The following is a 14,721-nucleotide window of genomic DNA, read 5'->3' on the forward strand; positions in this document are numbered from 1 at the left end:
TGCTGCAGAGCCCCGCCCCCTCCTCGGCCGTGGGGAGCCGGGCGCCCCCGCACCCCAATGCCCCTCGGAGGCGCGGGCGGGGGCGGGGGAGAGGCGCCATCCATGGCCCGCTGGAAAGTCCGCGTCCGATGCGTCCGATGCGTCCCAGCAGCCCACGCCCGGGCTCCGCGCCCCTCTCTGGGCAGGAGACGGGGCTGTCAGCCCCGAGCTGGGCGGTGTTCTGACACATGTCACCCGGGAGAGCGCTGCTGCAAGCCCCCGCGTGCGGCCGGGCGGCACTGTGGGAAGAAGGAGGCGTCCCCCGAGCGGCTGCCTGACGGTAATTGCCCTAAAGAGCCGACCGGTATATGCAGAGTGGCCTCGATAAAGCCGGCGCCAACTCCGCTCTGTCTGTGGGGGTCCCTTTCCCCCTCGCTCCTCCACTGCCTCTGAGACTAATCCCATCCCACGCCCCACAGGTGCTGATTACATATTGTGTGTATGATTCAGGCAAGCACAATGACATCTAATAGTTTAATGCCATTAAAATGTCAACTTTTAGTATAATAAAATAGCTAATTTGCTGCTGCCATTAATATGTCAAAATTTCATACCACCTTCTTTAGCGGCAGAATTTGTCTCTGTGAAGTTTTGTTGCATCCTGGAAACGCCTGAAAAGCAAACGGTAAAAAAGTGTGGACATTCTTCTTCCTCTCCGCAGACACAGAACTAGCGTTTAGACTTCCTTTTATTCCTTGCTTTCATTTCACTTCATCAGTGCTGGACCAGGGTTATTGCAATAACTTGGCGTGTTAAGAAGGAGGGTGGATAAAGTGTGTGGGGGGGGGGGTGGAGGGGAAGAGATGCATCTGAAATTGACAAGGCAAAAAATAATTTGAGTAGAAACTATTAAAGTCAGGGAAGGAAATGCAAAAATAAGTTAACAAAATTTTATTTAAAAATTAAAAGCCCTTACAGTTCTTAGAGTGTCTTACAATCATTCACACAAAGAGAAAAAAGCATGCACAGAATATGAATAATAATTTAAATAATCACAGGTAGCAATAATATAGACACAATTCAACAGTCATTGCTTTCATTTCCAAGGCAATAACAGAATATTAAGGGGAGGAAATGGCATCTTTGGAAAATGTCATTCTACAACTGATACTTCACATGTTAATTTGTTCTGTTTTATCAACTGTTTAAACACCAGGTCTTATTCAAAGATTGTTTTGTGACAGCTTAAAAGAAATCTGGAAGCAATTAAAATGTTTTGCAGCAAATTGCTCCAAAATGTTTTAAACTCTGGAACAGATTACTCCTGGGGAGATAGTATTTGCCATACTAGATCAAGTCATTGGGCCATCAAGCCTGGTATTCTGCCTCCAGGACTGCCCAGTGCCTGATGCTTCAAACTCATATCAGATGAACTGAAGGAAATCATGAAGTTGAAGGTGACAGTGATCTTGTTTTAAGTGTCATTGACTGGGACATGTAATGACACCCAGGAAAGCAGTTTGAAAAGTATATATGTGTGTATTTGTAAAAGCTATTGAATTCTACCCAGAAATAATGATTTTGAGAAACTATATATGACATGCTGGAAGAGTTCTGTTGTAATAAGTAGCATTCTCATGAGCAAAGAGAACTCGCAAATGACTGATCTATATAAGTGAGTTATTCTGTCCATTGTCCTGAGCCACCATGAATAACACGTATCTATATATTTTTTTCCTTCCTGTAGGATTGGAACTGCTTTGTCAGGGGAGATGAAAGAAAATTACAGGGGGTGTATGGCAGAGGAAATGGACAGTTCTGAATACTGTTAAATATATATTTTGATTTTAGAGTGTGCCTGTCTGCCTGAGTCTCTGTCTGTTTGTCTGCGCGTCTGTTTATTCAAGAATTTCTAAACAATAAGAGCTAATACCACCAAATTTGGTAGCAGCTTCCTCTTACCCTAACTTAAAGCAAGATCAGGATTTGGTTATAGCAGGAAGATGGGAAATGCCAGGAACAAGACTGTTTTGCATAACACGGAAAGGGAGGGGCACAGAGAGGAGGGACATGATACTGAGAATGGCCACTGGAGGCAGCTGCATCACCAACACAATGGCCAGCAAGGTTGGGGCGCCACCATCTTACCTGCCATCAGACCAGGTAAGAAGCCCACCATCTCCAAACCCTTTCCCTGCCTCTCCTGGTGGATGGGAGAGGAACAGAGTGGGGGAGAGAATGCTCCTGCCAGCTGAGGTGGTGGGGAATAAAGAAGGCTCCTGCTGGCTGTGGGGGGCATGGGAGTTTGCAGGGGAGAGAGAAGGCTCCTGTCAGCTGGGTGGTGGAGGGAGAGAGAAAGCCCCAGCTAGTCTGGGAGGAGAGAAGGCCCTGCTGAATCAGACCCCGGGCCGAGTCCCTCCTCATTCCCCTAACTTCACTCTCCCACACCCCCAGCCTCCTACATTTCCCCTCCACACACATCCCCAAAGCCCTGCCCTGACTTCTGCACCCCTCACACACACCACCAGCCCCCTGCCCCAAAAGACCCAGGCAATGCTGGGTAAGTCTTCAAGTTATTAATAAAACAGGGTTACATACCCGTTATGGAATTATCAACAGATGCATACTGTGACTCTCATGCTTTACCCTGCAGACCAGTAATTGTTAAGGATTTGATCCTTCACATGGCTGAACAGTTCCTTCAGGACCAGTATAACTGTGTTCACATTGGGGCATGGGAATCGTGCTGATTTATTTACACCAGCAGAGTTCAAGTGGTACAAACTGCGTCCAGACAAGCCCTAAATATTTACAAATCATTAGGTATTTGACCAAGAACACTAAAATATCTCAGAAGTTTGTCATTTCTTTATCCTTCTGGTTGAAATAAACTCTCAGTAGGCCTTTTTAAGAAAAATAGCAGACCATCAGAGGATGAGTGAAAAATGGCATATTACTGTATCTAGTGAATTTTGAGACAGCTCAATAGCTCCCACATGTATGCTTTAAAAAACAACCATATGCATTTGATGACATGCAAAAAGCTACGTTAAAAGAATATTACTATGGGTTCAGAGCCAAACACTCAGAAATTAGGAACTATCAGAATGAAAGTAGTCTTGCAACCTTAGTTCAGCCTCCTTTTGTTTTTAATTACATGATCATGCTGTTTTCTACGGGGCTCTTGCCTCAGCCAGTGTATGATAAGGACGGTGTTGACTTTACTGGTGGCTATTGAATATTTGGTTTTATCCTCATTATTCAGTATGTAGTCCCAGGCACGGAGATACCTAATACCTGATTTTTATACAGCGCTATGTATGTTCAAAGTACAGCTCCCATTGACTTCAAACTCCAGCTGTGAACAAGTCAGAATACAGGGTCTCACGCTGGGCACTCAGAAATAAGGACCGCATAACTAGGGTATGTCTACCACTGCAGTTAAACACCCACAGCTGGCCTGTGTCAGACAGCTTGGGCTATTATCATGTGTAATTATGAAGTAGATGTGTGGGCTCAGGCTTGCAGGGATCCAGAGCCTGAGCCAGAAAATCACCAGCCTGAGCCAGAAAATCTGTACTGCAATTCAACAGACCTGTAATGTGAGCCCTGTGAGTCAGCTGACACAGGCCAGGCATATGGGCAGGGAGTTCTATGGGCATCCGGAATATTCCCGAGCTGGGGCCCAGCCCCAGCAACATTCAGGGCTGGGTTTCTCTCCCAGACCCACCTACCGCCCCCATGCATCACCTCCCCCACCACAGTCCTACCTGCTGCTCAGAGGTGAATTAAAACACACCAGGGGCCCCCACTGCCACCACCAGCAACGTAGCAGGACTAGAGTGGCTTCCTGCCATTTGCTCTGTGCCAGAGCCAACATGTGCATCCCTGCAGCCCTTTGGGTGGTGTGGGGCATCGTACCTTCACATGCTCTCCCAACCCTGAGCAGCAGCACATGGAGATACCTGACCCACATCTAGGAACCACTGCCAGAGGGGAGTGCCCCAGGAACGCTCTGCACCTCCAACCCCTCCTCCCAGAACCCCAACCAAAGGCTGCAGCCCACCCTCTCCCACCCCCAAACACCTTCCCACACCCTCCTCACCCCGCCTTCCACAACCCATCCAGCTCCCAAGCTCTCACCCAGAGTCTGCACCCCCATCCCCTGTCCCAGCTCAGAACCTGCATCCAGCACCCAGACTCCATCCCAGAACCTGCCCCCCTTCTGCACCTCAGTTCCCCGCCCAGGCATTACATCACTACAGCAAAGGATGACATTCCTCGAAGGTCTGTGAGGACCAGTGGGTGCTGTAAAGTGTCCTCTGATCAGTTTTTCTTTCCAGTTCTCTGATTTTTACCACATGACTTTCACTCTTCTCCTGTTACTTGTTGTCCCTAGCTTTCAGTTGTGACCTGGGTCCACTGGATCTTTCCCCCAGCTGAGGGTCAGGGCCTTTAGCTATTGGTGGGGTCAAATCCACCATCTCTTAGTACCCACAATATGTACACAACCTCCTACCCCTGCTGTGTGCTCCGTGAGGGGATGGAAGCTCTGCCTAATGCTTCTTTTGCTTTCTTTAAGTGGGCCTGGTGGGAAAGCGCTTCCTGCACATCCCTCGTCCCAGTCATGGGGCCTAACCCCAGGCAAGGTGTGAAGGAAAGCTCCCTGCTTCCCAAAGGGGTGGAGCTTTGAATGGAAGGTGCAGAAGGGGCTGGGGCAGCCAGCCCTCAGTGCCACATGCCCCCCCACCAGCCCACAGAGCTGCCCAATGCTCTGGTGGTGATTGAAAGCAGTGCTCAGCAACCTTGATCACCTCGTGGCACACTTCAGCACCTGTTAGAAATTCATGGCACACCCAATATATAACCCAACCCCGCACCTCCCCCAGAGCCAGGCACCCCCAACTCCCCCACTCTAAGTCAATCCCCCTCCCCTCCTCCAGAACCAGGCACCCCGGCTCCCGACTATAACCCAATGTCCTATCCCACCCCACAGAGCCAGGCACTCCCAGCTTACCCCCGCCCTGGGCTCTAAGTCCATACTAGCGACTCACCAGAGCTGCCACCATGACCACCACTGCTACTGCCATGTGCTTCCCCCCCAGGCAATGGGGCATATGTGCAGAGTGTCAGATGGCACTCCTGGTGGGCAGCTCTGTGGCACACTAAGCGCCATTTCGCAGCGCTGATTTTTAGAGGGCCCAGCGCACCAGTCACTAATGCTGCCACAGTGACCATGAGCCCCAGGCACTTTTTAATTGCCTGGGTGCCCAGCAGTTGCCCCCTTTGCCCTTCCCATCAGCAATCCCAACCCCTGGCCTCTGGAATCATCATAGGTCCCTTGCCCTGCAAGCCTCCCTGGCCAGCCCCCAACACATCAGTTGGGCCAGACACTCTGCCTTCACACCACCCCCCAGAGAATATCAGCATGCACTTGTGCTTCATGCCGTCCACCCCATCACAGTCGCGACCCATCACGTCACCAAGTGGTGGGACATAAAGCAGGATGGAGGAACCCCAGTGGGCCAATCTGTACTAAGCTCTTGTCCCATGGCCCTCTGGGGATATTAGTTGTGGCTCCTTTATGAAGTGTGACCAGGTAAGTCTGGCAGGGGGTGAAAACAAGAAGGGAAACCTGTTGGAGGCTGAGGGAGTGGGCGGGCGCAGCCCACGACTAAAAGGCCCCTCTCATAGCGAGGGGGGACCTGCTAAAAGAAACGGCCCCAGGTGAGTTCGGGGGACAATGAAAGATAAAACAGGGACGGGAGTGAGGGTCAGAGGTTCAAAATGACGGAACCGGAGGGGGACACTGAGCAGAGAACCCCGGACAGCGCTCACTGCTCCTCAAAGGTATTGAGGGAGTTGGTGGATGCCGCCCAGAGGAACTCTGCCTGGATTCGTGACCGGAGGGAGGAACGGAAGTAGACCCCACAGTCGCCAGTTGCCCCCTCTGCCAGCCTCCTCTCTCTAGTCTTATAAATGGCCATTTTGGCCACGGCCAGGAGGAGGCTGACGAGGTGGTCTTGCGACTTCAGGGGGCCACGGATTGGGTGTGAGAGAATGAGAAGATGTGGGGAGAAATGCAGCCCGAACCTCAGGAGAAGGTTCTGGAGGAGCTGGAAGAGGGGCTGCAGCCTGGCGCATTCGATGTAAATGTGCGCCAGGGTCTCCCTCATGCCGCAAAAGGTGCAAGTGTCTGGGATGGGTGTGAACCGCGCCAGGTACACGCCCGTGCTCACCGCTCCATGGAGAATTCTCCAGCTGATGTCCCCGGCAGGCTGCAGAACCAAGGTGGAATAGAGGCTGGCCCACCAGAGGTCCCGCCATTTATGGTCAGGGCGGGACACGAGGGTGGGGAAGTGGAGCATGTGAAGCACGAGCTTGTACAAGAGATGTCTAGGCGTGGTTCGGAAGGGGACCGGCTGCAGGGTATGCAGCCGGCTGGGATGATGAGGGGGTGGGGAGTGGGTGGGGGTGCGGGGCTGGGGGCCCACGGAGAGATCCAGAGTGCCAGGAGCAAGAGGGGAGCGGGCGCACCCTCTCGCAGGACTCGCCCGAGGTAAACCTGAGCAGTAGGCAGCAGGGCGGCCTTCACCTCCTCGAGTACACGCCGGGGGGGGAGTGTAGGGTGGAGAGCCTCATGCGTCGGGCGAGCACCGGAGCCTCCATCCAGTCCCCCCGGTTGTAGTCCAGGAGGTCTCCCACTCTGGTGATTCCACCTAGGACCAACCTCTGGCGCACCGCGGGAGACTCCGCCGCCTGCACACGAAGGTAGGGGTTGTGTAGCAGGGGCTCCGTGACGAGGTCTTCCCCTGCGGCGGCCCCTAAGGGCCTGGCAGCTACGAGCAGCCGCCAGGTGCGGAGGAGGTCCTGGTAGAAGGCCGGCAGCTCCGAGAGGCCTCACGGACGTTCTCTCAGGGATAAATAAAGGAGCTGCCGGTCGTATCGGAGCCCTAGGTAACAACGGAGGAAAGCGTGCGCTAGCGTACTCCATGCCGGGCTATCTGCACTGTTGGTGTTCGTATTGAGAAGTCCCTGCAGGGCCTGGAGATGGAAGACATGGACCTGAGTGGGAATGCAGGTCAGGCCCTGTCCCCACTCCTCCGGGGGGAGATGGAGTACCCCTGCAGGAACCCAGTGCACTCCTGGCCAGAAAAACTCCAGAACTGACTTCTGGAGCTGGACCAGAAACTCTGAGGGTGGGACCAGGGTGTTGAGGCAGTGCCAGAGCATGGACAGGATCAGCTGGTTGAGCACCAGTGCCCTCCTGCATAGGGAGAGGTACTGGAGCAGTCCTGTCCACCTCCGCATCCACCCAGCCACCCTGCTCCCTAAATCTTGCCAGTTTTCCAGCGGAGAGGGATGCGTGGCAGATAAGTAGACGCCGAGATAGAGCAGTGGACCCGTGCTCCACCAGATGGCCTGAAGCGCGGGTGGGAGGCGGCCCACCTGCCATCCAGCCCCGACCACCAGGCCAGAGCTCTTGACCCAGTTGACCCGAGTGGAGGAGGCTGCCGAGTAGACGGCTTGGCAGGCCTCCAGCCGCGCCAGGTCTCCCAGGTCCTGGAACACAAGGACCACGTCATCCGCGTATGCCGACAGGACCAGCCACAGCCCTGGTTCCCGAAGCACCATCCCCATCAGCCTTCGACAAAGAAGACAGAGGAAGGGCTTGATGGCCAGGGCGTAGAGCTGTCCTGAAAGCAGGCAGCCTTCTCATACTCCCCATCTGAAGCTGACCGGAGCGGTCAGGGTCCAGTTGAACTTGACCATGCACTCCGAGGCAGCGTACAGCACCCGGAGAAACCCGACAAAGTGGGGACCGAAGCCGAAGGCCTGCAGGGTGCCCAAGAGATTCCTGTGGTCCACCCTGTCGAACGCCTTCTCCTGGTCTAGGGACAGGAGGGCGAACAACAGGCCATCCCTACACCCAAGCTCTAGGAAATCCCGGACCAAATACAGGTTATGAAAGATGGTGCGGCCTGGGACAGTGTAGGTTTGGTCGGGGTGGACCACGTCCTGCAACACGGACCCCAAGTGGCGGGAGATGGCTTTGGTGATTATCTTGTAGTCCGTGCTGACGAGCGAGATGGGATGCCAGTTCCTAAGGTCATGGGGGTCCCCCTTCTTGGGTAGCAGGGCAAGGACAGCTGAGCTGCACGACAGGGGGAGGACCCCGCTTTGCAGGGACTCGGCCCAGACGCTGACAAGGTCTGGCCCAAGGACGTCCCAAAACATGTGGTAGAACTCCACAGTCAGCCCGTCCATGCCCGGGGATTTGTTGGTGGGCATGAGATGGAGGGCTTCCGAGAATTCAGCTAGAGTGAGAGGAAGCTCTAGCCGGTCCCAGTCGCCTGTGCTGACCGAAGTTAGTTGCTCCCAAAGCACCCTGCAGGCGTCGGCGTCAGTCGGATCCGGGGAGAAAAGGGTGGCATAGAAGGCACGAGCCCTCTCGCGCATCTCCGCCGGATCCGTAACAGGGGTGCCATCCTCTGCAAGAAGGCAGAGGATATGTTTCTTGGCACCCCTCTTTTTCTCCAGGGCATAGAAGAAGTGGGAGCTGCGGTCCATCTCCCAAAGGAGTTGGATTCGTGACCTCACCAAGGCCCCCTGTGCCCGAAGGGCATCGAGGGCCCTGAGCTCGTCCCTCTTCTCCCGGTATGTGCTGCAGAGGGATGGATCTCTGGGGCTGGCGGCTAGGCGCCTCTCCAGCTCCAGAACCTCCTGCTCCAGCTGTCCTATCAACGCATCCCACTGCCGGCTAGCCCCCCCGGTGTAGTCGCAGCAAAAGAGCCGTGTGCGCACCTTTCCCAGATCCCACCACCGCTGTGCCGAGGGAAAGGCGCACCGTTGCCCACGCCAGGCCAGCCAGAACTCCCGGAAGGACGCCATGAAGCTCACATCTCCACCAGGCTGTTGTTGAAGTGCCAGTAGGCCGACCCCCGCTTCCCCGGTAAGAGGGAAGCTTTCACGACCACCAGATGGTGGTCCGAGAAGGGGGCCAGCCGCACGCTGGAGGAGTGGGCCTGAGAAGGATGTTGCCGGGAGATGTAAATACGGTCCGACTGGGAGTGTACGGGTTTATGGCCCACCACCTGGCCGTAGGTGAAACCAGTGTCCTCATCCAGGTGGTGGCTGCGCCAGACATCCACCAGGGAGCAATGAGTGAGAAGCTCCCTGAGGACGTCCGCAGTGGCCGGACACTGCTCAGTCCCCGTGCGGTCCCGTTCCTCGAGGGTGCAACTGAAGACCCCGCTGAAGACCAGGCACTCGTGAGGATCAATGGTGTCGAGGAAGGCTGCTGCCTGTGGAAAGAAGGGAGTTCTCTCCAGGGCGAGTGTCGGGGCATAGACCTTAACAAGGTGGAGGGCAGCCCCCCCACCCACACCCGGAGATACAGCAGGTGGCCCGGCACGACCTCAACGCTCCCCAGCACCTCAGGCTGCTGGTCTGGGGAGAACAGGGTCGCTACCCCAAACTGGCAGGACGAGAGATGGCTAAAATAGACCCTGTCTCCCCACTCCAGCCGCCACTTGGCTTCGGCGGCTAGGGTAGTGTGGGTCTCCTGCAGAAAGGTGACCGAGTACCCCCCTCCCGGAGGAAGGAGAGCACTCGACACCTGCGGAGACCTGACCCGCAGCCCCTGGCATTTAATGGGGCAAGGAGGAGCGGCACCATGGGGAGGGCTGGGGAGGATCCTCACTGGAGGGATTGCTGACGGTTCCCGTGGGGCCACGCAGCAGCCCGTGACCAAGCCCAAAGGCAATCAGGGCATCACACACGGGCCCTTTTGTAGGCCATGGCGTCCCTCCTCCCGATCCCCTTGCCCTCCTTTAGAAGGGCCCTCACAGACTCAAGGATGACATGGAAGTCACCCCAGCACTGGAGGGCGAGAGCAACCTTATTCTTGGAGCCCCGAATGTCCTCCAAGAACTGGTGCATCTCGCTCATCAGCGTGTGGGGTGCCAAGGCCTTGGGGTATCGAGTACCCATCAGCCTCATATTCTTGTGGGCCCCGCGGCCGGAGAAAAGGTCCAAGTGGGGACTGGGGCCTGAGTTTTGGGGGGATGGGGGCGGCGGAGGGAGAGCAGCCCCGGAAGTGCTGGGAGAGGGCGGTACGTCAAGGGCCTCCCGAGCAGTCACAGCTTCGGGGGCAGATATAGTTGGACAGGGGTTGGGGGGGCTGGGAAGGGGAGGGATGGGGGTGGGAGGTAAGGGGGGGAGGAGGAGGAGGAATGGGGGGGAGGGTTGCAGGTTATGGGGTGGGACATTGATTGGAGAAGGGAGTAGGGTTGAGGGTGATGGCGGGGGCCAAGGTGGGAGCAGTGGCAGGGACGGGAGCGGAGGGTTCGGGAGGGGTTCCACAGGTGATGGGGACGAAGTAGGGGGGAAAGGGCAAGGTGCCCACGCACTCGGCGGCAGGCGCCAGCAGGGCGGGGGGAGAGATGTTGGTATCTTCGGGTCCAAGAGGGGAGGAAGGGTATAGTGAGAACACTAGTTCCTCCAGGGCGGCCAGGAGCTGGCCAAACCCCGCCGGGAGGTTGTCTCCAGCTGAGTGGGGGGCCGCACCCTGCGACATCCAGGGGTAGAGGGGGGTGGCAGTTAGGGTGTTGCTGGTGGATTGGGAGAAAGAAGGCGAGAGGAGTGGGGAGTGGACAGACGGCCCACAGGCCTCCAATAGAAGGTGGTCCGCGTCCAGGGCCACCAGGGTGAGACCTAGGGCCTCAACCTCCTGTGAGAGGAGGGCGAGGCCGAGGCTTACCTCCTGCGGATGCTCTGCAGCAGCCAGCTGGGCAGCAGCCAGAGGGGTGTTGGAGGAGGGCAAGGGCGCAGCGGAGACTGTCCCCACTCTTTGGGGCTCTGGCTCCGGGGCGGAAGGAGTAGTGTCCTTCACGGCCGCCGTGGCGGCCTCGATCACCCCTGGCAGGTGGTCAGTGGCCGGGGGTTCGGTGGATGGACTGGGCCTGGCGGCCCTTTTGGGTGCCTTGCGGGGCACCTCCACCCCGTCCTCTGACGGGGTGGGGTGTCGGGCGCACACATTCCTTTTCTTCCTCTTTCCCCCCACTAGCACCCAGTCCTCCGAGGAGTGGGGCTGGGCGGCAGAGGAGGAAGGGCCAGGGTACTGAGGCAACAAGGAGGGAGGGAGGGAGGGAAAGAGGGGCCGGGGCGGCAGGGGAAGGGGAAGGAGACGGCCCTGCCTCCCTCTCCTCCGCGGGCCCGGCTCTTGTGCCCGCTCGGGCACCAGCACCCGCTTCTTCCTGCCAGGCACCATGTGATCAGGCGCCCTCCGATGCCCGAGTGGCAATGGCTCCATCTGGGGTGAGAGGAGGAGGGGCAGTCCCAGGGCCTGTCGCGGTCAGGGCGCTGCCGGTCTCGTGGCTGGCACCCCCCAGGTCGGAGGAAGTCCTAGGCTCCTCTTCGTGCCGGGCCAGGGGGCAATCCCTCCGGACATTCCCCGTCACCCGGCACATGAAGCACTGGGCCTCCCCCAGGGTGCAAAAGACCCGGTACTGGGGCCCTTGATAGGGCACCAGTATAGCCCCCTCCTGGGCTGCCTCGCCTTGTGCTGCCACCACTGGCAGTTGGACACGGGCCTGCCGGCGGAAGGAGAGCATGTGTCGTAGGTTGGGGTCTTTACAGCCTAGCGGGAGGGGGCTCAGGACTGACAGAGGCCGGCCCAGGGAAGTGAGGAAAGGCAGAAGGGTGGGGTTGGGGAGGAAGGGCGGGACAGAGAAAAACACCACCCATACGCCCAGGTCTTCAAGTGGCTCCAGGGGACGTGCACGCCCCCGGCAGCCAACCCCCTCTCCACCACTTCCTGGGCAGTGGCCTCTGATGCCAGGAAGAAGACAATCTTCCCGCACATCCGGGAGGCCACCACCACAGCCGTGGACCCCACCACCCATGCAAACGCCCACACGTAGGTCTCCATGTGGGGTGAGGCAGCCACCAGGAGGCAGCGGACGTGAGCTCCTCCTAGTGAGCGTGGGAAAGGGGCTGTGACCATCAGGGGTGATAGTCCTGTCGGAGGCGGGCAGAGAAGGGTGCGAGGCGGCAGCCGCCACCTGGGCATACGACGTGGGGGCCGGAGAATCGGAACCCCCAGGAGTGGTGGAGGGAACAGGGGGACAGGGAAAAAGGGGAGCTGCGCCAGATGTTGCTGCAGCTGGGGTAAGAGCCCCTGCCATGGGAAGTTTGGCCTTCTGGGAGGAGCTCTTGCCTTTCTTTTTCCCCTGGCCCTTCCTATCCTTTCGGGGGGTTGGGTTCGGGGTGGGGTCACCGGAGGATGCTGCAGCGGGGATGGCAGGAGCCCTCGAGCCCGCACTTGCGCCCTCGACTGACGTGATGGTAGGAACCCCGGCGGCCCCGGACAAGCCGGCTGCCATTTCGGAAGTGGGAGGAGGACCAGTGGAGGGGAGGGGGAGGGGGAGGGGGGCGTCACTGGGTGAGGGAGGGAGAGTGTTTATCAAGGGTAGGTGCCTTTAGGAGAGGGCGGGGTGAGGGGAAAGGGGGAGAGGAAGGGGAAGGCTGGGGAAAAGCTGCCCCTCCCCCACTGGTCAGGCTGAGGACCTGGCTGAGTGGGGGAAGGGCAGGGAAGGGAGGTGAGCTTTGGTGGGGAGGTGCCAAGATGGCCTTAACTCCCAGCACAAGATGGAAAAGCCAGCTCCTGCTTTTGCACTGGGATGTGGGGGGAAATCGAAGTGAGTACGTGTAGGGGTGTAAGTGAGAAGGGGGGGGCCAAGCGCCTAGTAAATCAAAAATGGCGGGGGCGGGGGCATGTGGAAGAAGGGGGGGTGGTCAAGCCAACCTGAGGGGGGAGGAGGGAAGAGGGTGTGCCCACGGGCACTTGGGGGGGCCCACGGCAGCTGCTGCGGAGCCTTAAGGACCTTGGAAGGAGGAAGGGGCAGGTGGTTGGGGGTGGGGGCCTGATGGAGAAGGGCCCCAGCGGCAGCGGCTGGGTGTGGGGAGGGCAGTGGGAGAGGCAGTGGCTGCAGGGGTGGGACAGGGACCAAGCCCTAACACCCCACCCCTGGCTATGCAGCCACCCCTCTGGAGTCCTGGTGGAGTGGTGCCCCACCCAAACCCACCCCTCCCCTAAGCCACTCCACAAGAGGCTGTGGAGGGAGCCCAACCGCCACTTTAAGAAAGCCCCTTACCTCTTCCAAAGCAGCAAGGATGCAGCAGCTGCCAGATGAAAGGTGGGCCCAAGTAGGGCGCCAGCAGTTTCCCCCCTAAAGGGTGTAATGGGGGGCCCTCCTGCCAAGGGGCAGGAGGCAAGAGTCCCTCGCACTCCACCCGCCCAGCAGTTCTAGAGGAAACTAGCTGGGAAGGGTGGAGTGGGGGAAAGAGGCAGCAGCCTGCCCAAGGCAGGAGGGAAGCTGGCCCGAGAAGGGGGCCAAGAGGAGAGCCTGCGGGGACAACTTGAAGCAGCCAGGGGATGCCCACCTCTCAGTTGTGGGGTCCCCAAGTGGGGCCCCACAGCAGCCCTGCAGGAACCCCAACAAGAGGAAAAAGCAGGGCTGGCAAACAAGCAGAGTGTGAGCACCTATTGGAAAGATGGGCGGGTGGGCAGACTTAGCCCACCCACAGCTCAAATACCCATCTCAGGACGAGGAGGGGCCCACTAAGAGAACCGCGGCCCCAAATGGACACGGCGGACAACAAAAGAGAAACCGGGGTGGGGGTGAGGGTCAAAGGTTCAAAATGAGGGAACCAGAGGGGGACACCGAGCAGAGAACCCCGGACAGCGCCCACTGCTCCTCAAAGGTGTCGAGGGAATCAGTGGATGCTGCCCAGAGGAACTCTGCTTGGATTCGTGACCGGAGGGAGGAACGGAAATAGGCCCCACCATCACTGGTCGCCCCCTCTGCCAGCCTCCTCTCCCTGGTTTTGTAGATGGCCACTTTGGCCATAGCCAGGAGGAGGCTGACGAGGAGGTCCTGCGACTTTGTGGGGCCATGGATGGGGTGTGACAGGATGAGGAGATGTGGGGAAAAGTGCAGCCAGAACCTCAAGAGGAGGTTCTGGAGGAGCCAGAAGAGGGGCTGCCGCCTGGCACACTCAACGTAGATGTGCGCCAGGTTCTCCCTCATGCCGCAGAAGGTGCAGGTGTCTGGGACAGGGGTAAACCACGCCAGGTACATGCCCATGCTCACTGCTTCATGGAGGATCCTCCAGCTGATGTCCCTGGCGGGCCGTGGAACCAAGGTGGAATAGAGGCTGGCCCACTGGGGCTCCCCACCCTCCGATGATGGTAAGAGGTCCCACCATTTGTGGTCGGGGCAGGACATGAGGGTGGGGAAGTGGAGCGTGTGAGGCACGAGCGTATACAGAAGATGTCTGGGCGTGGTTCAGAAGGGGACCGGCTGCAAGGTATGCAGCTGACTGAGATGGTGAGGCGGAGGGGGGCGAGCAAGGTCATGAAGCCGGGGGCCCGCGGAGAGGTCCGGAGGGCTAGGAGTGAGAAGGGGGCGGGGCGCACCCTCTCGCAGGACCCGACCGAGGTAGATATGAGCAGTGGGTGGCAGGGCAGCCTTCACCTCCTTCAGTACGCACCGAAGGGAGTGTAGGGTGGAGAGCCCCATGCGCCAGGTGAGCGCCGGGGCCCCCATCCAGTCCCCCCGGTCGTAGTCCAGGAGGTCTCCGACTCCGGTGATTCCACCTAGGACCAACCTCTGGCGCACCACGGGAGACTCCGCCGCCTGCACACGAAGGTAAGGGTTGTGTAGCAGGGGCTCCACA

General features: G+C 58.1%; 1 long non-coding RNA gene across 1 annotated transcript; it reads left to right on the forward strand.

Moving 5' to 3' along the window:
* The first annotated feature begins 37 nt into the window (after nt 1-37).
* LOC142020405 (uncharacterized) lies at nt 38-1,830 on the forward strand. Its single transcript, XR_012647386.1, has 3 exons — nt 38-319; nt 606-664; nt 1,727-1,830. It is a non-coding gene; the product is annotated as an uncharacterized LOC142020405 (long non-coding RNA).
* The last annotated feature ends 12,891 nt before the right edge of the window (nt 1,831-14,721 follow it).

The sequence above is a fragment of the Carettochelys insculpta genome, chromosome 1, assembly GCF_033958435.1.
Source record: "Carettochelys insculpta isolate YL-2023 chromosome 1, ASM3395843v1, whole genome shotgun sequence".
In the NCBI taxonomy this organism is placed as follows: domain Eukaryota; kingdom Metazoa; phylum Chordata; order Testudines; family Carettochelyidae; genus Carettochelys; species Carettochelys insculpta.